General features: G+C 35.5%; 1 protein-coding gene across 10 annotated transcripts in view; it reads left to right on the forward strand.

The window, feature by feature from the left end:
* The window catches only part of CDH18 (cadherin 18), a 502,412-nt gene that overhangs the window by 203,727 nt on the left and 273,592 nt on the right, over positions 1 to 25,093 (forward strand). For 3 of the 10 annotated variants that reach the window (XM_072924261.1, XM_072924260.1, XM_072924257.1), the window contains one exon: positions 13,478 to 13,569. The exons of the other annotated variants lie outside the window; for them this stretch is intronic. The gene's annotated coding sequence lies outside the window, so the exon portion shown is untranslated. The remainder of the gene's footprint in view (positions 1 to 13,477; positions 13,570 to 25,093) is intronic. 10 annotated transcript variants of the gene reach the window in all.

The following is a 25,093-nucleotide window of genomic DNA, read 5'->3' on the forward strand; positions in this document are numbered from 1 at the left end:
CTATCTGTGTTAAATACATGTAGCTTTCAGAAGCATGGTAAGGCAATATTTTTATATTGAGTAATGCAGAAAAATGTGTAAAAAAAAATAGATCTCACTTCACTAGGTCTATCTGAAACAAGATATCAAGTAAATATTTAATGATTTTTAATCAGTGTGCTTTAGCTTCAGATCTATTGATATTGATGTATTTTTATCTAGCCTGATCCCTGAGTGTTCACATGTATGCAGTGTTTGTTATTACACATTTGTAAAGCCTTTATAAAATCTTAATTTTCTCTCAGTTATGGAGAAATAATTGTAAAACAGCAGACAAAAAATAGTATAGTATAAGGAAAAACAAAAGAAGAAATCATGTCTGACCTTTCTCATTCCATCTGCCAGAATATTTAATCTTACTCAGTTTAGTATTTTTGTCATTTTAGACTATTATGTGATGGACAAGTTGCCATCTGATTTCAAGTGGATTTTGAGTGGATTATTTAATCTGCAGTTCAACATTTCTGACTCTTTATAAAAGTATAAACATTGTCCTTGGTGGCAGAGAAGACTGATTTTCCCACGTGAGAGCCTTTCTGTTGTATAATAATCAGAATAATGAAGACATAGTTTTAGTAGCAAACAATTGGTATACATATGTGTATATATATATATATATATATAATCTTTCTCTGAGACATCATGTTAGAGTTTAAAAAATGAGTTTATGTTATCTGAAGCTATGCTTTCAAATCTTCTCCTGGTGATATAGGCCTTCTTGAGCAAGCAGTGTAAGGAACTACTAACAAAGTTCATACTGGAGCTTTTGAAAGAGTCTGCCTTACTGATTTAATGAATGCTAAGGATCTAAGTAAATAGAAACTTGTACATGCCACAGAGGCTCTCTACCAGATGACTGATATTTCTGTTTGTAGCTTATATATATATCAGTTAGGTCCAACTATTTATCTGTTCCAAACCCACATATCTAATTTTGCTTCTCTGATTTAGAATGAAGTTACCTGATCTTTCCAGTGCTCTTATGCATATTCTGCCTTTTTATATGGTTATAAGCACATATACAATTTTGCTAAAATACTGAATGCCTACTCTATTCTTTTGATACATTTACCTTTCAAAATTACTACATGAAAATATTTTATACATGAAGCAGCCTATATTTTCATGTCTGTTTAAAAGTCTGACTTGATAAATGCAAATGAAGGTTTTAGAGCTACCTTGTGACAGATGTGTGTTTATCATGGGGCTAAAGGAACTCAGCCTTCTTGTAAGTGTTGCTAGATGTTGACGTTACTTTTCAAGATATAAACCAAGAAATTCATTGTCTAGAGTAATGTACTTTGAGTCCACCTTGGATTTTAGCCTACTGCAAGACTGATTGGTAAATTACTTCCCTGAAAATTCAGAAATATTGCAGAATATTTTGAGTGTTTTGTGAAATGGAGTTGAAAAATATTTTAAAGCAGGAAATTTACTTAAATGTACAAAAAACTGTCAACCTAAATTTTAAATATATGAGCTTTTCAAGGTTTTCTACTCTGAAAGTAATTTAAAAATTGAAATTATGTTGCAAAAAATTTCTGTCTCCAAATTATTTTCTGGCTTCAAAATCAGTATAAACGGATCCATACTATTGTCAGGTTTAAAAGGATTTGATTTCATTTGAGATAATAATGTAAAAGGCAGAGAATTTAATAGAAAAATTTTTCACACTGTATGTCTTGAGAAAAGACAATATATTTTGAGACCATTTCATATTGTTTATGTGTGTCAGAAAATATTATTAATTTGGTTATGTAACAACCACTATATGCAAGTTTTCTTGAAAAATCATTAAAACAGTAGATATTAAACCATCTCATCCAAATATGTGAGAGGGATTTCAAGGCAAATTTGTAAACACTAGATCAAAACTTAGTGAAAAGTCAGTCATTAATATGACTAGTCTGAACTAGAAGGTGGATTGTTTGGAACATGACTGCAGGGTTTTTTTGTGCAACCATTCTTGTTTAAAAGTACAAAAGCTAGGTATTTTGTGATATCAGTCACAGCTCAAAGTAAACTGTGTGGTCCCTTTTGGAGTCATAAAGAAAATCATTATATACTCATCAGATAGCTTTCCTTTGTGAATTCAGTGGCAGGTACTTCCACTCTAGGACTAAAGCAGCAGAAGTACAGGTGAAGATTGCACATGAAATGTAACAGCAGGAGGACGCAGGAAGGGAAAGAATTATTTGTATTATTTCTTCAGTTGATAGAAGTAGCATAAGATTCCAACCTGAAATGACCAGGTTGTCAACCTGCCTGTGTAGAAGAGGTGTATCTTCAAGCAAAGGCAGAGGGGTGCAGCTCCATGACACCGGGGCTGAAGTAGCTGCCAAGGACAGCCAGTGGTGATGCAGGGTCCCGTTCCAGCCCTTGGCCATGGGGCACTGCTTTGACTGGGCTCTGCTGCAGAAGCTATACCCTTGGAAGCAGCTTGAGAGTGATAGGCAGGCTTGTTTCTCACCTGCAAAGTGTGCACTGGGTGTGATCCGATCAACAGGGATACTGCTTGTATACAGTAGCTTGATTCTAATTGGCTACTACTGGCATATGCTAATCTGTTGTCTGTGCTTTCATGGTCTTTGGTTTAAAGAATTTATTTGAAATAAATTTTTTAAAAATTAATTTATTTAAACTAATCCAGAAAGACACAGACATTCAGATTTCTGTTAGCAGTTTTTCCTTGACCTATATAACTTGAAGTGTTTATTGGTTTTCAGCTGCTCTAGGGAAATTGCAAGAAATGAAAAAAACTACAGATAAAGGGAGCTGCTTAGCAAATGCCACTAACAGCACTTAAATTCTAGTATATACAAATGCACAAACTTCTTGTTTTACCCAAAATTTTACTATTTTGTGTTCTAGTTTTATGGATTTGCTACCAATGTGATGATTTCTTCTTTCTGGCAAATAATTGCTTCTGATTTTTGATGTTTGCTTCTTACAGTTGTGGTTGCTTTCTTACAGTTACACTGCTTTCTTATGAAACAGCTAAATAGTGTAGTATAACTCTTTCAAAATATGGATTAAAAATAATGTCTCTTCTGATGGAAAGAGTAGTTTCTCCTTCTCTTTCTTACAGTGAAGTTTGTTTAATTCTAAAAGACATTCAAGTTCAAAAAAATAGTGTTTAAGCTAAGCTGTAAGGTTGTCTGAAAAGGAATATGGACTAGCTTTATTTTTTCCTAATACTCTAAAATCACAGTGTCCAGATTTGGCCCATGCTCTGGGGAATTTTTTCTATTTATTTTTAATTTTTTAATGCTGAAGCTGATCAGTCCCTGCTCTTGCGATAATGTTCCAGCCATCTATAGATAGCACATAAGTAACTTGATGCAAAAGAGGGGAAAACCAGAAAGGAAATATACACTAGACACAGTGCATTTCTCTATGTTCTGTATTCTATGTCAGTTTTAATGGGTCTGTAATTAGGTCACAGGGCTGATTGATATCAGCATTTAGCTTCCTAGGTGACATCACCCTCTGCTTCATTACCTAATGGAGATAAAGATGTTGACACATAGAAAATTGTGCTTCCTGGACTGGGAAAAGTAACTAATTAATCAAGCTGTAGACTTGACACTGTCTGAATTATTTACCAATACACCCACATAAATGTATCTCCTGCTGGAGACTAACAGGAAGGAAGAACACGGAGCGCATGAGGAAACATACATTCTTACAGTCAATGTGTCGGAAGGAGTTTAAAGAAACTGTTTTAGAACTAGTCTGGAACAAAACCTGTTGTGAGTAAAATCACGGTGCACTTAAAACTTTTAGGCAGAAAAACTAAGTCAAGATACTGACAAGATGCTTTGAGATTAAGCAAGAACACAGATGTTATAATGCATGGTCAAATGGACAGAGATCTTGACATTATCCAAAGAGTATGTGATTCAAAGAGATCAACAAAAAGAAATAATGAGTTCCTTACATATCTATACATAGAAAGCTCATAAATCCAGCAAAGAACACAGCTTAGAATGGTTCTTAATTTAAAAATATTTTCTGTGTTTTAAACTGAACATACCTGTGTATGTTGCCTCTGTGTAACACTGAAAAACACAGAAAGAATCTTACACTCACCCTTATGAAATGTATTATGATTGAAATGCTGTATGTTGCAGCTGAAAGAGATTGATGCAATCATTAGTGATTTTTATTATGTTGTTGCTAGGGAGCCTCTTCCTTTTTTTTCTTCTTTTTACTTTTTGGAGACAGTATTTTCTCAATACTGATTTAAATTGATAGGATTAAATCTTTAAAATATGAATTTTGAGATTTTACAAATTTTGTTGTTAAGAATGAAAAAGTAAGGAAGTATATTTTTCTTAGCATTGTGTCTTAAGAGATATTTGTGTTTGAGAGAGTCTGCTCAGTGGTATAAGATTACCTTTATTCTTGAGGGGATTACAAGGAGTTAGGTTTGACAGGGCTGTAAGAATTCACACCTGGTCGTAGCAGCAGGCCACAGCATGAAAATAAATGCCTGGCTGTGAGAATAAAAGAAAGATTTGTAAGATTTTGTGATTTTTTGGTAGAAAATACTTATGAATGAGTTGAATCTCAGAGATTTCTATTACAATTGTAAGAACTTAGTTCCCATGTGCCATGTATAAAAATTTGCTTTTCCTTTTGATATCCTGCAAGACTCCTCAGACATACAGCTGCAAGAAGTAAAAATTGACTGTTATACACATACATATATATATATATATATATATTTGCTTTCAAATAAATTAGGAAATATTGTGAAAATAACATTTTGATGATGTTTCATACAGGTGTTCATCTCCTATTTATCATTTGTAAATTCTGATTGTCATAAAATGCACTGATAAATTAACATTAAGTTTGGAAGTTGATTCTGTTGAGAGGTCTTAGTGTCATGTTTGATGTAGGAAATAGCAGGGATACCCTATGAAATTCTGCTACAGTATTGCTCCTGACAAAAAGAAAATCAAATACACTAATTTAGAAGCACTAAGAATAGGCTTAATCTAAGTCTGAAAGCTCTAATCCAAACTTATAGAGAAGCTGTAATGAACAAGATGAATGGCTTACCGGTACCTGATCTGACAGAGGAAGAGGCAGAAATTAGATATAATGCATATCTCAAAGTTTAAAAAAAAATACTTGCATCCATTTATTTGTTAAGGCTAGTATCATCAGAATAATTTTTTTCAATGTGCCTTCTTTTGTGTTCCACTCTAAAATAAGACTGAATTCTTTGTTAGTCTGTGGCTCAGTTATAGATCTGAATGCAATAAATCTCATGAGTTGCTACTTTCATCAAATAGAGGGAGAGAAAGCAGAAATTAATTCAAGTAAATGCCCATGCTTCAAAAAATAATATCTTCTAAATTTACTTGTGTTTCTTTGCAACATATGTCTTTAGAAATCACTGTTATAATTTTAAAAAGATAAGTAATGGATACTAACTACTCTTCACAGGTCATCTTAGCAGTCATTAGCCAGGGGTTTTATCTCATTTTTTTCCAGAGTTAAAATTGTGAGCAGAAATTGAGTGGTGAGTGAAAAGAGCTGCTGTTCAAAATTTCCATCCATACAGTAGTTTGAATGGATAAAAGAGAGATAAGCTTGATACTTCATATAGTCTAATGAGATGAATATAAATATTTGGACATTTCTATTTTCTGCTGTCTGTGAAGACATAGTCACTTGAAGAGCTAGATAGTCCTACTCCTGTGGCTTTCAGAAGTATGCAGGGTCACTTTAACAAAGCAACAAAAATAGCCGACCAACTAACCAACCAAAAAAAAAAAAAAAAAAAAAAAGCCATCTCACCACCCCCAAACATCAAACAAAATAAAGGAAAAAGAGAAACTACCATGTTTTTCCCCAATTTTTTAAACATGTGGACAGGAGATTTCTCACTCTCCTTTCTCACCTTCCTCCACTCCTGGAGCATATGTGTCAGCTAAGAGTAAAATCATTGATTTTTGACAATTACCAGTAAATATCACCTGGTCGGCTCCCACAAGCTTTTACTTATCTATTTAAAACCTTTTATTCAGGACAACTTGTACCAACACTTCAGAAATAAATTAGGCAGTCAGTTACTTTTAGATTTGCTGTAGTCTCATAGAAGTGTGTCTTTGTCTGTACAAGCTTGTCACTTTTTTACCCACTTTCTACAGCAGTGCCCAAAATTTTCTTAAAGGGATCCCAATCAATGTCTTTTCATCGTTGCTGACTTTGGCTGGTATCAGTCCAGCTCTCCAAAGAGCATTTCCTAGCACAGAGTTTTATTTTCTTAGAAATCCTTAGATTTTCTAGACTATCCTTAACTGGCAGACTGCTTTGAAATGGTTGTGACTATTTTTTCATATTGGTTTTGTTGCTTTCTTTTTTTCGTTTTATTGTAAGGGTTCATCTTGATATAATTATGTGACCCCTCAGGTCTTGCTTCTTTTAATTTTCTGCTATAGATTAATCCATTTCTCCTTGATGCAATGAAGAATTTTAAGTTGAAAAAATTACCTGCCAAAATTTTCACTGACTATTTTAGGAATTTTTTTAATTTAATTAAACCAGTGATCTACTAATGAACAGTTTGGTTTACATTTTGGGTACATAGTTGCAGTGAGGAGCTTTTTATTTTCATTCATGTCAAACATTTTCAGAATATATGGAGGATTTTAGTTCTTCATGGTTTAGATCCCAAAATTCCTCAATGCATCTGAATGAAGAGGTTTTGTGCACCCCTGCAATGAGTTATATTACACCAGTGAAATAATTATTGATACCTGGAAAATAGAAGACAACTGCATTGATTTTAGCCCCTCTTGTTAGATGCACTGAATTCAAGTGGACCTCATGTTTCAATATAAGCAAATAAGTGGATACACAAAAGTAACTTTTTTCGAAAGCAGGCTTATACATCATCCAAATTTGAAAAAGAAACACATGGAGGGTTTAGTAATTGATAGACATGTATAATCCCTGTTAAAAAGGTTTATACTGAACATCAGCAGCTGATATGATCTTGTAGTGTAAATCTGAATTTCCAAGTTTCATAATACATATTGATTTTGGGGATATTTCCTAATGTGATGCAAAATTGTTTTTACACTGAACATTTGCAGTAAATTTAAAAAAATAAAATTAATGCAATTTATCAATGGGTAAAGCAGATGTGTTTTATTTATTGTCCAAGGTGATTTTTGTATCATCTTACATTTGTGACTCTTGTGAGGCAAAAGTTAAGTGACTATTTTTGGGGAGACTGACTAATCTTAATTTTAAAAGTTAATATAGGAGTAAAATAAAAAGCACAGATTATACCAACACATTACTAAAGGTTTTAAAAATAGGCATACAGGATTTAATTGAGAAACAGAAGGTCACTGGTGCAGATGAGGGTAGAATGTAGACATTTTCAGGCAAGAACCCACTCAAGGCTCTATATGCACATGACTTTGCTGCTGAAATATACCTAAACTCCTTTTGTAATCAAGCTAGCTTATGTTTCTAACAATATATAATTGAATGCTGACTGAACATTGTAGTTAAAACATGTGAAAGGAGAAAAAAACCCATCCATCCCAAAAATCTTTCAGTAATGTATTAATTCCTGTTTCCAAGTAACATTGAAGTTACTCTTCTAAAGTGACAATGTATTATAGTAAGATGCCTTCCAGTGAGTGATGCTTGAGAAGAGAGGGTTATTTATATATCCAGTTGCTTTTCTTGTTTTGGGGCATTTTTCCTTTAGTTTGAGAAACTGTGGCTCGGTAATATTCCAGGCACAGCACAAAGTCCTTCTTAGTCCTAATTCACCAAAAAGAAATACAACAGATATATTGTATTGAAACCTTTTTGTTAGTATTTGTGTATTTTAGGAAGTTTTTCTTTAAAAGGTCATTTGGTTTAGAATTTGACAGTGAGTATGATGATTCATTCAATGACATTTGACTTTTTCTTTGTGGGACAAATCAGGAGTGTCTGATTTGGTCTTTGCTTTATTTTTGTTTGTGGTTTTTTGTGGGTTTTGGGTTTGGGTTTTTTTTTTTTGTTTTGTTTTGGTTTGTTTGTTTTGTTTTGTTTTGTTTTGTTTTGTTTTGTTTGAAGCCTTTTTCTGGTTTGAAAGCAAAACCAGTGAGAGACTCCAAGTCAGAAATACAATTTATTGGGAAAAGGGAAAAAAGACAAAAATACATGCAATGATACAAAAGGAAGACCACTGACAAAGTCAGAATATAACCTAGTATCCCTCTGGCAACCATGGGTCCAAATTGGAGTGGCTGCAGTCCCCTTGGGATGGAAGATGTGGTTGCTGTACCTTCTCGGAAACCTGTGGAAAGGCTGCCTCTCTGTCTAGAAATCCCCGGATTTATCCAGATGGGAATGCTTAGCTCCTCCCCCTGGGCGGAGCATCTCATGATGGGCTGCTGTTATTCTGAGTCATGAGGTGTGTCCTTAATCACCTGTTAAACAGAACTGACTCCTGGAGAGTGTTATCTCTGAGTCATGTGTCAAGACATTGATGGGCTTATTAACAGGAGATAAGGAAAATTGTCCAGAGGCAACTGCTACTCGGATAGTAATAGGAAATATCTTGGTAGTTCAGTCTTGGACAAGACTGGAATACCTATAAATTGCAATCAGAATGTGATACAGAGCTAAATAAATACCTTAAAGAAGATAAATCAAATTAATTAAAACCCTGGTATTCAGCAGCATTATTTCTTTCTGCCTTTTCTGGGATACGTTGAATTCCTTAAATTGGTCTTTTGCTATATTTACTGCTAAGGCAAGTAAAAGAGGAAATGCATGTGTACTAAGAACAGCCCCTGAAGGTTAAATCAACCTAGTGAAATCACTTCTTAAAAATTCTGTGTTATTCTCTTGATGGAGAGTTTTCTAATTTGCATATAATGTCCAGGCTTGCATTTCATGGATCAAATTTAAATTATCCTTCCACAAGGTCTTCCTCAGGTGATCTGGAAATTCTCTGGTGTGATACTTTTCAATTGCCTGTGTAATTTACGCTTTGTTACATTACATGATCAATGATCTACAGAACAAGAAGTAACTTGGTGCTAGTTCATAGTCTACCAAATCCTAACAGTCTAATTGTGTTTCTTCTTGATAAAGTGACTCTAGCAGTTCCAGAAGAAGAAGGTTTAGGCTTTGAACACATTATTTGCCTCTGACATTTTTGGTTTTCAAGTGGTGTTAAAGTTAAATGAGAGTTCATTTTCCTCTATTTCATTTAGTAAGTGTTCTCCTAATTAAGTACAGATCCATGTAAGTTAGTGATAAAAAAAGGAATTCATTAAGATTCTTGAGTGAGAAAAAGTGTTAACAGAACTGTAAAGGTTATTGAAATTTAGCCTCTGCTTAAGGCAAATTAAGCAAAAAGCACATTTCTGAAACATGAATGAGATTGCCTAAACTGTAACTGACAAGAAAATTCAAAATTAATTTTCTTAATCTGTGGACACCAATAGCAAAAGAAAACATTCATTTAATAAAGCAATACAGTTTACATAGCTTTCATGCATTTTATAATGTATTTTCTTATATTGAGTATAACAATATTATTGCAAACATTTATGAAACTGTCATGGACTTTATTTCAAATTTTATTTTTGAAGGAAAGTTCTTAAAGTGAGTTAAATTAAAAGATAATTGCTCAGTATCTCAGGAAAAACTGGTGGCCTTTTATGACTTCTAGTGCCAAATTTTGCATTTCATCTAAACTGTCACTTACAAGAAGTTTTAAAAATCAAAGGGCCAGCAAGCTTTGCCCTCGATTTCAGTAGTGATGAAATTCAACAAAAATGTTAGTAATATTTGGGTTATATAATGATATGATAATGAGGAAACATGGAAGGTCTGGTTTCTATAATAAAATTTAAAATATTTTTATTTTGGTTTATATATTTGCTGAGATACATCTGCATGAGAGAAACAAGTTTTTCATCGAACTCTTGAAAGTAATTTCTTACTATTCCCATAGCATTTTTCTCATTTTGGCATTCAAACATATTTTGACAAAGAATTAATTCCCAAAATATCTGATGTTTCTCCTGTAAGTGAAAAAGTATGTTGAAAATCTGTAATCAAATTCCTCTTGGACTGTTATAAACTTTCTCAGTTCACTATTGCCAGTCTAAATCTAGGATACTTTTTTTATCCTCTTCCTAAATCTCTATTAGCTATCCATTCAAGTAGTGTTTTTTCTTGGTCATTTTCACATTGGTTCAAAGAAAAAAAAAAAAAAAACCAGAATACTGAGTTAAAATTTCATGTCTGCACTTGATTTTTCAAATATCTGACAGAAAATAGAAAATATTCCAAATCAACAAGATATTTCCTTCATGACATTCCACACTCTCCTGTGTTGTTTAGTCTGTAAGGCATCTTCCATTTTGGATATATTAATCTCCTTAGCATGGTCTTTATACTTTTTTTTCAGATTGCTAACGAGGAATTTAATTAAAATATGACCTAACACTCATCCCATTCATCAGCATTCAACAGACAGATCCTTTTGACATGATGCATTGCTGTTTTTCACAGATCCACGCTTTAAATATTAGTCAGTTTCCAAAGCAGTGGTGAGCAGAGGTGGGATACCCTGTTATTAGGGACAAGTTATTGAATCCTAAAAATAATGAAAATTAAAAAGGTCTTCAGGAAAAAAATTCTACCTTTCTTTGAGCCATAGCTTCAAAACAATGACATTTGATTTCTTGTTTTAAGAAGAAAAGAAAGAATAAAGACAAATATTAACTGACAAGCACTTGTCATATTTTTCAAAGAATTATGTCATCAGGCCTAAATTTACAGCTCTTCAATCTGAAGAATATTCTGTGGTAGCAGTGTTGGAGAATTTGCGCAGAAGTGCTAAAATATTGTTTCACTAGCTTGACTAGGGCCTTTGGTAATGTAATTACACTGGCTAATGTTAATCTATTGCTTCAGGAGTTGTTATTATACAACGAATTCCCTCCCTGTAATTCTTTTACATTTGCTTATTCCCAAATCTCTTGAAATATTTGGATTTCTATAAAACACAGAAAGGATAAGTAGAAGAAAAAAGTGTAGTAGAAACTGTAGAGCTGGATTAACGAAGTCATATTTTTCTGGGCCTGTGTCTACTCAGGTTCTAAATATCTCCAAGGATATTGACATTTTCAGAATCTGTGACAGTGTTTAATAACCTCCATAGTGAAAAATTTTGTTATTTATTAGATTTAAATATATTTTATTGCAATATAATTTGTGCCCATTATCTGCTGGCCTGTCACTGGGCACCACAGAGATGTCTTCTTCACTGCCCTCTTCACCAGTATTTAAGTGCATTGACCACCTGGGACTCCATTCAGCTACTGGTGTGTGTCATTCCGGATGCCCTTGACTGTCCATCTCCACAAAAGGGAGGAAGATACCAAAAAACTAAAAATCCAGAGAAGCAAGGGACTTTTTATAAAATAGGGAATGCTGGACAGGACAAACACAGATCAAGCCAATATGGTTAATGCTACGTTCCCCGTTTATTGTTTATAAGATGGCAGTTTATATACACTTCAATATAGTTTACAAATTGTGAGCACACTTTCATTGGCCAGCAAACATTGTTTGTCTTCGTCTTAAGGTGGCTAGAGTTTCACACTCCAGACCTGTACCAATTCACACTCAGACAGCTCATTAATACTGTGGTTACTTTAACATAATTTCTAACTGTGCCACGACTAATTTCTTACTGTGTCAAAGGCTTCAAAGACCTCACCCAGGCCCATTATCTGAGGCCTAGACTGGGGGTAGCTCAACCTTCACTCTAAATATAAATCGTGTTCTCTCTCTCTCAGAAATCTCGCTACATCCAGTGTGTGATTGTGCCCCTGTTGGAACAGCTACTGTAAGACAAACTGCATTGTTCAAATGGTGATAATGCTTGTGTTTGCAAAATTTGCAAAAATCCTGAAGTACTGGTATGAAAGATTCAATTAAATATTCAGAAACTTAGTTCATAAAATTAATCAGGGTACTTATACTCTGATTATTACATCTAAACATATATGTATACTAAAGCATGAGTTACATGAGAACATGTCTGAGTTTATTTTCTAATTTCTGGAGAAGCCGTCTTCATCATCTCTGGTGGATATTGTCTTCTGTTACATGGTGGGAGACTACAGGGAATTTTAAAATTAACTTTCAGGGATCCTAATGAATGGATGGAACTGTTTTACCATGTCTCATTAAAGCTGTACCTACTATGTGTTTCCAGTGACAGCAGTCCCTTCTCTTAAGCATTAATGATATAAATAGGGGTGATTTTTCGCTTTTATATTTGGATAGCAGACTGTTAACAAGCAATAATTTGAATAAAAGACATAACATTCAGGACTCCTGGAATTATAAATGGTCACTAACTACTGAGACACACTGCAGAAATAGGAGATACAAAGCTAAATAATCAAGAAATGCTTCCCCAAAACAGGAGTTGCTATGGTGTGTGAGATAATTGAAGCCCTTTTTACTTGGGAAATAGAACAATTGGACAGATAATTAGTTTATGGCACATTCAAAGCTCTTCAATATGTTTTCAGGACTTGAATTTTATGGTATATCAAAGTCTTTATTATTGACATTATCCACTAAAATACACACAAAATATCCTATGTGGAGATGATAAAGTGGGAAGAGCAAGACATTGGAACCTTTGCAAAAATGTGAATGATAATGCTGCATGAATCCCATTTTAGAGGTACACTTGCACATCAGTTAGAGCTCTAATTTACTTTCTTTTAGTGAATAAAATTGTGTAATAGTAGAGTAGTGTAAATAGATCACTGTGAAGAATATTTTTTCCCTCCCCTTAATACCTTGCTTAAGGTTTTGCGGTTCTACATTTCTGTCTTTCTATTAAAAAATACCTTTTGAGAAGATACTCCTCTGCTACCATTCTTCAAGAAATGTGTTGTGATGAGGCTAGAATTAAGTTTGGATTCTCCACTTGTAAAGAAAGAAATTTCATGAGATTATAGAAACTGGACCAGTTTCATAGTTTCACAGGATATAGATTAGGCAGTAAGAGTAGAAATTATTTGGGTTTAGTTCAGTTATATTTATATGAGACAAAACAAAATTGTGTTCACAAATGTATTTAGAAATGTTATGGTCTCTTTGTCCTCATCTTGTTTCTAAAATAAGTAGGTCATTATCTTAATTAAAAGATCTAAACAACAATTTCCTTATGAAATACAAAGTTAATGACAGTAGCCGTAATATACTGTTTCTATATATATTCAGTGACATAACACACCAGTCTGGGTTGAAGATGTTTCAAGTCAACAGCAGTGCTAGCTTTAGTGTTTATGTTTTCTACTTATTCTGCCATGAATATTTTAAATATTTAATTGCCTAGAGTTTTATTCCTTTTTTTTTTTTCCAGGTGTTCTTCCAGTAATCGGCATATTTGTCCAATAATCAGCATATTTGTCCTAATTGTATGGGTGTTTGTTATGAGAACTAATTTGATCTCAGGTATTTAACTTATGTGTGTAGTGCTGTGCGATCTTTGTGCATGATATGTAGTGAATGGTAGATGAGGAGATTTGAAATACTGTCTTAGTTATGTTTATCATCTGCAATGTCTAAGCTTTATTGCATCTCATTAGAATCTTCTTAAAATGCCAGATCAAATGCACCATAGCAGTGGCTGGTAATTGTGTTATCAAAACACAGATAAAAAGAGAAAATTAAGTTCACATACATATTCTTCAGCATTGTGAAAGATATTTATGTGGAAAACTGGCTAATGGTTATAAAAGGAGTTTGACATTATCATAAACTCAGTGTTGTCCTCTTTAGCAAAACATAGTGGACTACTTGAGGTGAGTGTTCTTTAGGAAGGCTGTGAAGGTCCAGACTGGACCCTGCACAAGCAACGCACTACAAGTGCTACCAGTCTTTGCCTCTTGCACTCTAGAAATCACAATAACTGATAATACTTTGAGTGGGTCTTCCCAGTATTCAGTTATTATATTCACTTGGCTCTCACACACTTAGTCCTCATTGATAAGTAACATAGTGAGAACATATAGCTTATTATATATGTTACTTTGATAAAAAAAAAAAATATATACTGGTTTATACTGGAGTTGTGACAACAATTTGGTCATTATTCCTGAGGGAAAGTATTAAATGAAAGAGCATAACATTTGAGGGCTGAACTTTCATTCAAACCAGAATATCTCAGTTTGGATTCCTAGAATTTTGTTTTGTTTTGTTTGGAATGCTTGTTTGTTTGTTTGGAGTACCTCTATAGGTGAATTATTACTGTCTGTGTACAGTTTTTCCCAACTCAAGCACAGTTCTTGGGAATAATTTCTGAAAACAGAACTACCTAATATTGGTCCCTCTCTGCTCTGTTCTGTACTGGGGCAGCTTTACATTGAGTTCTGTGTGCAGTTTTGAGTACCACAATACAAAAATTATGTTAAGCCATTAGGAAGCTTCCCAAGGAGGACAGTGAGGATGGTGAAGAGCTTGGAGGAGTGGCTGAGGCCACTTGGTCTGTTCATCCTGGAGAAGAGGAGACTGAGGGGAGACATTGCTGTGGTCTTCAACAGCCTGACAAGGGGAACTGGAGGGGCAAGTACTGATCTTTTCATTCTTGTGACCAGTGACATGACTTGAAGAAACACCTTGAAACTGAGCTGGAGGATGTTTAGATTAGATGTTAGGGAAATTTTTTCACCTAGAGATTGCTGGGTAGTGGAGCAGGCTCCCCAGGGAAGTGGTCACAGCAGCAAGCCTGCGTTCAAGCAGTATTTGGACAGTGCTCTCAGGCATATGGTGTGATCTTTGGGGCTTCCTGTGAAGGGCCAGGAATTGGACTCAATGATTCTTGTGGATCCCTTCCAACTCATCCAATTCTATTATTAATTCAAAAAACCACATTAATTCTGGATGATGAGCTAAATTTAAAGGAGTTATGGTCTGATTTTATATGAGATGGTGACACATTTTAAGGATGGGTAATGAAATGGGGCCAATTGATGTAATCTGGTGCAGCAGAATCATTACTGAGTCAACAGTATTAGTTCATGTAAGATTTTCATGCAAGATTTTAATTCTTTCTTGGTGCTTTATGATACATAAGAGGGAAAAAAACGTAAATATTGAAGTGCATAGGAAACAGAGAGAAGACATAAAGGTTTCTATTCTTTATTCCTTAATCTCAGTAAAACTCCTTGATATGCAATGTGTCAAATTATATTTGATCTTTTAATATAAATCTTTTTAGAGTTACATTTCTAGCAGTATTGAAACTGCAAGTTAGAAGTGTTGCCTTAGCGCTCTCTCTTGTCCCCCCTTTTTGGTCCCAGCTAGCTCTGTGAGGGGGGGGGGGGAGCGCTGGCAACTTCCGTGTTTTCCGGCGAACCCTCGTGGGTATCTGCCGGTGCTGCGTGGGTCTGGGAGCGAGGTGAGTCCCGAAGCAAATAAAAGGAGAGAGACTTTTTCGCCTGCGGGCGATATCTCGGTTTATTACGGCTTGGTTGGGAAGGCAAAAACCGAGGAGGCTGCTGCGTGCTAAGTTCGAGTTTGTCCGTGCCGCCTGGCCGATTCGGGGGCGGGGCGGCGCGCTCCGAAGCTGGCCGCGAGCCAAGAGAGGCAGTGTGCAGAGCCGCGGCGCTGCAGCCAGCACGTGCGGGAGCCGCGGCGACCGCGGCAGAGGCGACGGTGGCGGTTCGGCTGCGGCAGCGATCGCGGGGCAGTCCGAGGCTGCCGCGGTCGCCCGAGGCAGCGGCGGCGGTTGCGGCAGTCAGGGGCCGGGCGAGAGAGAGAGCCGCGGCGGCACGCAGGGATCCGGCGGGAGAAGAGGCGGCGGGCCGGGCAGCAGCAGCGAACAGGGGCCAGGCGGGAGAAAAAGCACTGGGGCGTCCCCAACCCGTTCTATAAGTACTGGATAGGGGAAACTCGGGGCGGCCAATGAGATAACGCCATGGGGGGACTGGGGATATTGGGGTGCAGGGGTCCAATGGGAGATGGACAGATGGAAGGGTGCCAGGTCGCCTCTCGACCCCACCGCGTGGCTGACAGATGGTCTGAGAGACGTAAACAGAGTGACTGGGCACTTCCTCGGGAAGGCAGACCGCGGGGGGAAATGGGAGAACCCGGGAGGTCGTTACAGAGCGCGGGGGGATACATGGAATGACCTTATACATAATAGAACATATAATAACACAATTCCACAAAGTGTGACATGGGGTACTCCTGAGATTATGTCTGTGATAGACAGAGTTTTTATTTCCTAATCTAAACATGATTCGGTTCATAACTACCTTTAGGGTACATATCAACTCATGACATTCAATCTTGCCATTTGTTTAGGAGTTACATAGGTACTCAGAGACATCAAGTAAATGGAGATACATCCCATATAAATGAAAGTTAAAAGCTGTTAATTAAAACTGAATCTTAACATGCAGGCAGAGTGCAGTCTCAGAAATTGCATGATTAAAATGTGTTAGTGAAGAATTGAATCTAACTTCCCTGTGGTGTTTTATATGAAAACTGGTTTTCATTTTACTTGCTTCAATGGAAGGTATGGTTTTAATATGGTTTGCTGAACAACTTGAACAACTATTTTCATTAGTAAATTTCAAAACTTATCTACGGGATTTGGCAGCATTCTCAAGGGAAAATAAAAAAATATATTAATATCCCTTGGGAAAAATATTTCTTTGACAAGCAGAGTCCATAATACACAAGATGGCACTGTTTCACTTGTGAAAATGTCTATTTTTCACAAATGACTGTGAAAAACCTGATATAAGAGTGCAGTAGGTTTTATATTTTTGTGTAATTGCAGTGAAAACAAGTTTACATAGCTGGATAGTTTTGGTTTTTTTTAAATTATTGATCAGCTAAAATATACAGAGGCAAGACTGCATAATTGTGGCAAGTGAAAATGCCTCTGAAGTTACTGTTGACAAAACTGAATGATTCAGGAACTGAAAATCAGATATGAGCTGAAATTCTCTGTAACTTATTCTTCTGCTTCTAAGAATTCTGGAGAATTTGGAATTTAGCTTTCAAATGGTTGTCTTCCCCTGGATCTTCTTTGAATTCCTCTGACATGCATAATAAGCATATCATCTCAGTTTCTACATTCTTCTTTAAGGTTAGTTTATAAAGAGCAAAAGGTATGTGCTAAAGTAAATGAGAATTTCCTGTTGTGTAGGGGACTTAATTTTTAAATTGAGTATTGAATTCTAATGTAGTTTTAAACTTTTCATTGAAAAAAAAAATATAAAAATATAGAGAATAGTTTCAGAATTTTTTTTCCTATTGTAGACATTTTTAATCTTAGGCAACATTCATATGTTCAGTTTTTCTGAAAACCCAGATACATCTATTAATGTACCTAAGCACAATAAAGGAAGGTAATTCTTAATATTTTATAACCTTTCTCCAGGATTTATTAAATAAATTGACAGTGTTTACTTATTATATTATTCTTCTCAGAGACAGAGCAAAAAATCTGCAAGCCTTCCAGCAGGTTAGATGCAGTAGTTGTAATAACATTTCATAATTTCTGTGTCAGATGTCTAAACTTAAGTGCATATATACTGATAGGTTGTTAATCCTTTATGTGTTCTAGAGAGGAATTCTTTTGTTCTTAAGTAAATATCAGAATTCAGTTGTCTAATTTTAGATAAATTTTGCAAGGTAGACATTGGTTTACTTTTCAGAGATTTGAGCTCTATTTAAAGACATTCTGAAACCAGCCAATGAAGGCGCTATTCTTACTCACCTATATATTTTTAAAAGGGTTAAAGAATTTCACTCTGAAATTTGAGAGGTTTGCATTTATTCAATCTGAAATTTCACCTGTTGTTTATTTGCAAAATATCTGTGGGAGTGTATTTGAAGCAGCTCTGTCTTTAACAAGTGTCACTTTTTGCTTAGCATCAGTGAGCAATTACAGCATTATGCCATTTTAGAGAAGAATGAACTGAAGAAGATGTTCCCTGGAAGCACATGGCCCCCTATTCTGTGGCTGTTATGTGGTGCTTCATTACAGGATGAAATTAGAAGCAGATGCCATGAAAAATGTACATTGTGGTTATAGGGTCCACAACACTAATAGCTTCTCTTTGTAATCTGTTTCTACTCCACTTCCTAATGTAGCCAGTATCTGTAGTTCTTGCTAGTGTACCATGCAAGCAGGAGGGCTTAGAACTTAAGAATGCAGCATGCAGTCTGTAAATAAAACAGCAAACTCTCAAAAGTTGACTATTTCCTTCTTATAACACTTGTAGATTTTCATTGGCCTGAAAATTCATATTGTTTTTTTGCCATAGCCACCCTATTTACAAATTGCTGTCGAAAACAGTTCTGATTTATAGACCTCAAAGTGCTCTATAATCACAATGTATGTATAATTTGAGATCATTTTAATCCTGTTTTCTGGATACAGGAATTTGAGCATGATAAGACTTTGTGCTTCAAGCAACAAGACAGTAATATAGTTTTGTAAAAAGACCACTTGTGGTAAATGCATTTTGTAGACCTTGACCATCTCCTAATGATAAGGGGCATTGTGCAAGTGAATCATAATAAATTGGTCTGGACCAAGTTTCTCTGGACGTGCTTATTTATTTAACCATTTCATATAAAAGTCTAAAAGGCTTGTGTACTTCATGTAAATGTCTTTGGAGTGATTAATTGCATTTTGATACTTCTGCTTGATTAAAAAAGTAGTTGTGATCCTCAGCTAGAGATGCATATGTCTGTGCTAAAATGACCCTCTGCTATGTAATTACTTGAGGAAAGTTTAATCAAGAATATTTACAAGTAGATCTGGTTAGTCTTCTGCATTAAATAGCAAAAAGGTCTTCAACCATTTTTATGTAGAAACATTGTCTAGAGACTAATTTAAAACAAAAAATGACATGTTCTAATTATTTTAATTTGCTTGTAAATATTGCTTGTATGTTGTTCTCTTCAAAGCATAATTTTGATATAAACTTGCAACTATGAAGTCTGTAAGTGATAATTTTTCATTTGCTGGAGACTAATAATCTATTTTAAATAGTATGTTTTGAATTTCTCCTGTTGTTAACACACTACTAAAATTTCAAGGTGCTCTAGGGTGAGGTTTTTTGGTTTGTAGTGGTTGGGGATTTTACCTCTTATTTTCTGAAATACTGTTTGGGCCACCAGGAATGGTCAACAGTCCAATTTTACTCTGAGGTTGCATGCAGTTGGCATTGGAGATATTTTCAAGAAACAAATCCGTGGAAAGTTTCTGTGTCCTGATTATACTGAGAAATGCAAATAGTGCCCAATGAATGTTCACAATCTCAAACATTTTTTCTAAAAAACCTTCCTTTTTGTCCCTGAACGTCTTCAAGATTTTGCATAAAAAATTGGAATTTTAATTTACATTTGATATTATTTTAAAGTGCATTATCAACTAACAGAAGGCAATTCTTCAGTAAGTGAAATGAGATTGGAAGGATACCAGCAAGAGAACCAGTGTCTTACACTTGCCATGTTTCAGAAATCTAATAAATGATGAAGAAATATGAACATAATTAAGAAACTGAAGCACTAGCTGCCTCAAAACCTCCAGTTAAGACTGGAGTGTCTTTTAAGTGTCCCCAGGTCCTTTTCCACTGCGCTGTTTTTCAGCTACTCTGCACCCAACCTGCAGTGCTGCCTGGAGTTGTTGTGTCCCAGGTGCAGGACCCAGCACTTGGCCTTGTTGAAGCTCATACAATAAGCCTCAACTCATCAATCCAGCCTGTGTAGAGCCTTTGACGCTCCAACACATTGACACTCCAGCCCGGCTTGGTATCATCTGCAAATTGACCTGGGATGAACTCAATTCCTTCATCCAGATCATAACTAGAGATACTAAAATTACCTATCCCCTTACCTGAACCCTGGGGAAAACCACTTTTGACCAGCCAACTGGACTTAATTGCAGTCACCACCACACTTTACGCTCAGCCATCAAGTATATTTTTTTCCCAGTGAAATGTATACATATACAACCCATGAAAACCCAGTTTCTCCAGAACATTACAGGAAACAATGTCAAAAGTTTTGCTTAAGTTCAAGTAAAGAACATCTTCCACTAATCCAGTCACTTTGTCACAGAAAGAAAACAAATTTTTCAAGCATGACTTGCTTTTTATAAACCCATAAACCCAAGGCTAGCTAGGCCTTGTTCCCTGGTTGTCCTGCACATGCTATGGTGATGATGCTCTAGATGATGCTCATAATCTTTCCTGGCGCTGAGGTCAGGCTGACAGACCTGTAGCTCTCCAGATCCTCTTTTTGACCCTTCTTATGGATAAGCATCACACTGGCCAATCTCAAGTCTGCCGGAACCTCCCCATTTAGACAAGACTGAGAGTAAATTATTGTAAGTGGCACTGTGAGCACTTCTGCCAGCTTCCTGAATACCTTTGGGTGAATTCCACCCAGCCCTTTAGACTTATATGTGTCTGAGTGGTGTAGCTGGTCATTTCCCCTTGGATTATTGAGGCTTCATTTTGCTCCGTGTGGCTGTCTTTCAGCTTAGGGGACTGGGTACTCCAAGAAAACTATTTTACATTTAAAGACTGAGGGAAAGAAGGCAGCCTTTTCCTCATTCTTTGCCATTATATTTCACTCTGCATCCATTAAAGAAGGAATATTGTTCTTAACTTTCTTTTTTGTTGCTGATGTATTTACATTATTTACGGATTTTTTTGTATTTTATTTAGGGCCTTTAGGTACTTATGTATTTAGTTTTATGCCTACATCATGACATCCTTGTAGTTCTCATTTTCCTGTTCCTTCCTTCAAAGCTCAGCAATTCTTTTTTTCACCTGAGTTCCAGTAAAAGCTCTTTATTCCAAGGTTCAGTTACCTGAGGTGCCTTCATGCAGAATTATGGTTTGATTTTTTTTAAGCATGAAACTATGGCATGACCTGAGAAAGTATAATCTGTTTACTCAGGCACTTTTGACCTTCTCTATTTCTCTCATTTTCTGTTAAGATACCAAATAAACTGAAAAATTAATTTAAATTTACTGAAATTCTGATTGAAGAGCAATAAAGCTACTAAAATGTAATAGGATGATAATAGATATTTCTTAATTTGAATTTTTTAGCCTAGCAGGGTGATACTCTTTTTTTTTAGTTTCCTAGAATACTCGTCATATCTACAAAGCCAATAAATAGGAACTATGTACCTAGTTGCTGTCTATGCTTTCAGAGATGTCCCTTACCATTAGTGAATAATACAGTTCAAATAACTCTCTAGAAGTTTTTAAATGCTAATAAAATCTTATCTGATTTTTACAACTCCTGGCATTCTAAGCAAGCATGTTAATAAAAAAAAGACTTAAGGTATTTAGAACATCTGTAAAAACATAAGTAGACCATAAACCATCATATTTTCCTAGAGTCTTAGATGTAGTTCTTCATTAGTTTATAGTAACAGGGAATATGCTTCACTTCCATCTTCCCAAGGAATGTAAGTATCAAAGTGCATTCATATTTTATATGATTTTTCTTTTGCCTACTTAGTCCATGCTCTTTTTTCTACAGATATGAAAATTATACTATGTGCCATTGTCTGTTTCTCCCTAATCACAGCGGGAAGTTTACTGTGATTCTGATTGTACCGAGAAACTGCCCTGTTAAGTTGAAGACAGCATCTTCTAAAGATTTTTCCCTGCTTTCTGCTTTCAACAAAAGTATCCAGATAACTATACAGGAATTTTAGGAGTATTTGTACAGAGTACAATGATGTCAAGCTTCAAAAATTTTTTCCATATTTTCCGTTCTCCTTCAGTTTCTGGTAAACTGTATAAAATTAGTTGATTTTCTTAAGAGTTAAATTTGATTCCTTCTGTATCTTTACATGGACTGTATTTCTTTCTAGGTTTTGGCTAAAGGTAACATTAAAACCTTGCAATAATAGAAAGTAGGACATGAACAGTTTTCAAGCTTAGCAAATAGTAATAATATTTTCTTTCTTTCACTAGAATACTATTAATCAAAACATTAGTTTGGAAGGTGAAACGCGGAGAAAAATCAAAACCCCACAATTCCAATAAAGATTTGTAGGGAACAGTATGTTTATTCACAGCATGTGGGGACTCATTGCCCTTACTAATTTCCATATGCATAGAATTTCACAATAGGTTTTTGCACATTCATTCTGCTGATTTTGCGTTACACTTACAGCTAGTTACACTTGTACTCAGTTTTTGTCAGAAAGTACATAAAGAACTCCTGGGTCATTCTGCCCTGTCTGTTTCAACGTCGGAGGAGTCTTTCTTCTCTCTTCCTTAGCTGGGACAACTTTGCTAGTGCTGTAGTTACTAGACTAAACAACATATTTCACTTATGTTAGCAAGCTCAAAGTGGTACATTTCACCTAAATCCAAATGGATTTCTACCCTGTTAAATTTTCACTCTGTCTCACTGGTAGAATATAGATGTTCTTAAGCTATCCATAAGCATGCTTATATAAAAGAAGTTCTAAGATGATATAATTCTTTTTAATATCTATGCCTCTCATGTAAAAATATTTTAATGCACATTTGCACAAGGTCACTAATAACTTACAATACGTTTTCATTTTGGATTTATGTAAAAATAACTTAAAATATCTTTTTCAATTTCAAAGGACTTAAATATGATATTTTGCTGTCATATACCTTCATCAGTATTTTATGTAAAGCAAGGATGAAAAGCATATTTTACCAAATTAAATACTTTGAAAATTATATATATTTGCTTTCCTTTACCTGAAAGATTTTTTTTTTTTTATATGTAAAGGTGAATAAGGATCTGAAAATCAAGAAAGATCTCCTTGACAATAAGATGGGTGATAAGACTATATTTACTGGAGGATTAGCCACCTTCATGTTGCTTCAATATGGGTTTTGGGACTAAGTCCACAAGAGTAGAGAATTTGGGAATGAATCCCCACTGGTGGACAAACACGACCATCCAGCAGGCAGCAATGCAAAAAATGCTGATTTAGCAAATCAGGCCTGAAGCTAGTCTGGAAAATCCTAATGAGAGTGAAGAAACAACAGGATCAGGACTGGGAACAGCTGTACCTCTGAGAAGTGCACCTGTCTCAGTCCTGGTCCAGATGCCCCCAGATTCATGTGCATGGGTGCACAAATGAGTGTCCCTGCTGAAATGAATCTGGGCAATTAAGACCTGTTGGTGCCTGCAGGTGTCTGCACTGATGGCAATGAAATGTTTCAATCCTCTGATGGAGAATGCAGTTTCACAGAGACCCCCATGGCACCCTCAGGATGATGGGGAAATGTAAACCAATCAGACAAATCATGTTGCGTATACAGCCATAGATTTACAGGTGAAATTTAATCACAGGATGTGAACTGACAGAGCTTTTTAAATAAGAAGGTGGCAGTGAAGGCATGGATTGCTCCTGTCATCAAACTGCTTTACATTGAAGCATTCAAGATGCTGTTTTCTTGCATATTCATATAATTTCATGGGAGAAAGACTGTCATTGCAGGAGATCATATTTTAGCAATCATCTCTTAGAAATCAGTTTTGTGATTTGGGCAGGAGAGGTAGAAGAAAATGGACAGTAATGGATACCTCAGTGCTCTCAGATGGTATTAGATTTATGCTTATTTCTTGTGTAGGGTATCTTTTTGTGAAAGACAGCTGGTGTGATCATATCCCCAGGGATATATTAATCCTGTTACATCAATACAAGTTTAAAGAAATGCCACTGACAGTAGTTTTTCTGATCTCCTTTAGAGTGGTTTAAATTTCTTTGATAGTCAGAATCACTGAATTGATGGAAATCAAGTACTTGCCTTTAGAGCTCAGCAAGAACAGACTTTGGCTGGCATATCAGAAATCAGTTCTCTTAGTTTTATGGAAAGATTCATATGTTATAAAATCTTGAACACATTTATTTTTATTCCATTAACTGTGTCAGATTACTAGCATGTATTTTGTTAATTATTTAGAAGGAACCAGAAGTCTGCAAGGATTTGAGGCTATTTTGTTAGTAATTTGTTTACAAAAAGCCCTTCTTTATTTTGATGTTAATATTTAAATATTTTTGGACATCTTTAAGCATAGTTGTTAAACATTGAGAGTGGTGTTAATAAACCTGTGCTTTAAACATGTGGGATTATAATTGTGTGTCTTTTGGCAATTTTATTTTTAAATTTTGTTTAAAACCAGTGCAGTCAAATCAGCGCATCTGCTGCACAGTCAGTCATGTTGCTGACTTGATAGTAAACTTTTGTTTCATTGCTTTTTTCTTTATATTGTGGTGTGCTGTGTGTTGCTCCCTTCTTTCCCTCCCCATTCCCTCCTTTCCCGTTCCACCTTACCCCTCTCCTGCAGACTAAGGAGATGCAAGACAGATATTAATGCCTACATTTCTACTATGCAGCTATTGATATGGTTGTTGTTGTTGTCATGGGACATAGAGCAAGGGAGACAGATTTTTCTATATGGGTTATGCTTGTATAGAAGAATATAGTCTTCTTCAATTATATTTTCTAGACTTTATCTTTGGCCTTCATGGTTTCCCAGCTTATCTTCTTGAGTACTACAGTTCACTGTAGAACAGACGGGGGAAAGAAAATATGTACAGAAAGAAGGTTTAAATGTTCAGCTATCATTTATGGTGATGACATTCATCTCATGAGTTCTATTTATGTCACAGTTTGTCATAGTTTCTATGGTTTCATAGAAATTTGCAAGCTGCAATTCATGCAAGTGTACTCTCTAAAACAGTGTCAAGAATTAGCTACAGAAATAATTCTTAACCTTTGGCAGAGTCCTTGAGTTATGCAGATTTGGAAATATAGTCCTTAGAAATATCTCTGGGGAATAAGGAAGGGGGAAAACACAGCTTTCAGTGGGCATATTGTATAGATACTTCAGAAAGCACAGAAACTATATTCTTCTAGTTCCTTCTCTTCTACTGAGTTCCTCCTCTTCTACTGGTTACTCTATCTGGTCTACATTCCTATTGCTGAGC

Source organism: Taeniopygia guttata, chromosome 2 (genome assembly GCF_048771995.1).
Source record: "Taeniopygia guttata chromosome 2, bTaeGut7.mat, whole genome shotgun sequence".
NCBI lineage: Eukaryota > Metazoa > Chordata > Aves > Passeriformes > Estrildidae > Taeniopygia > Taeniopygia guttata.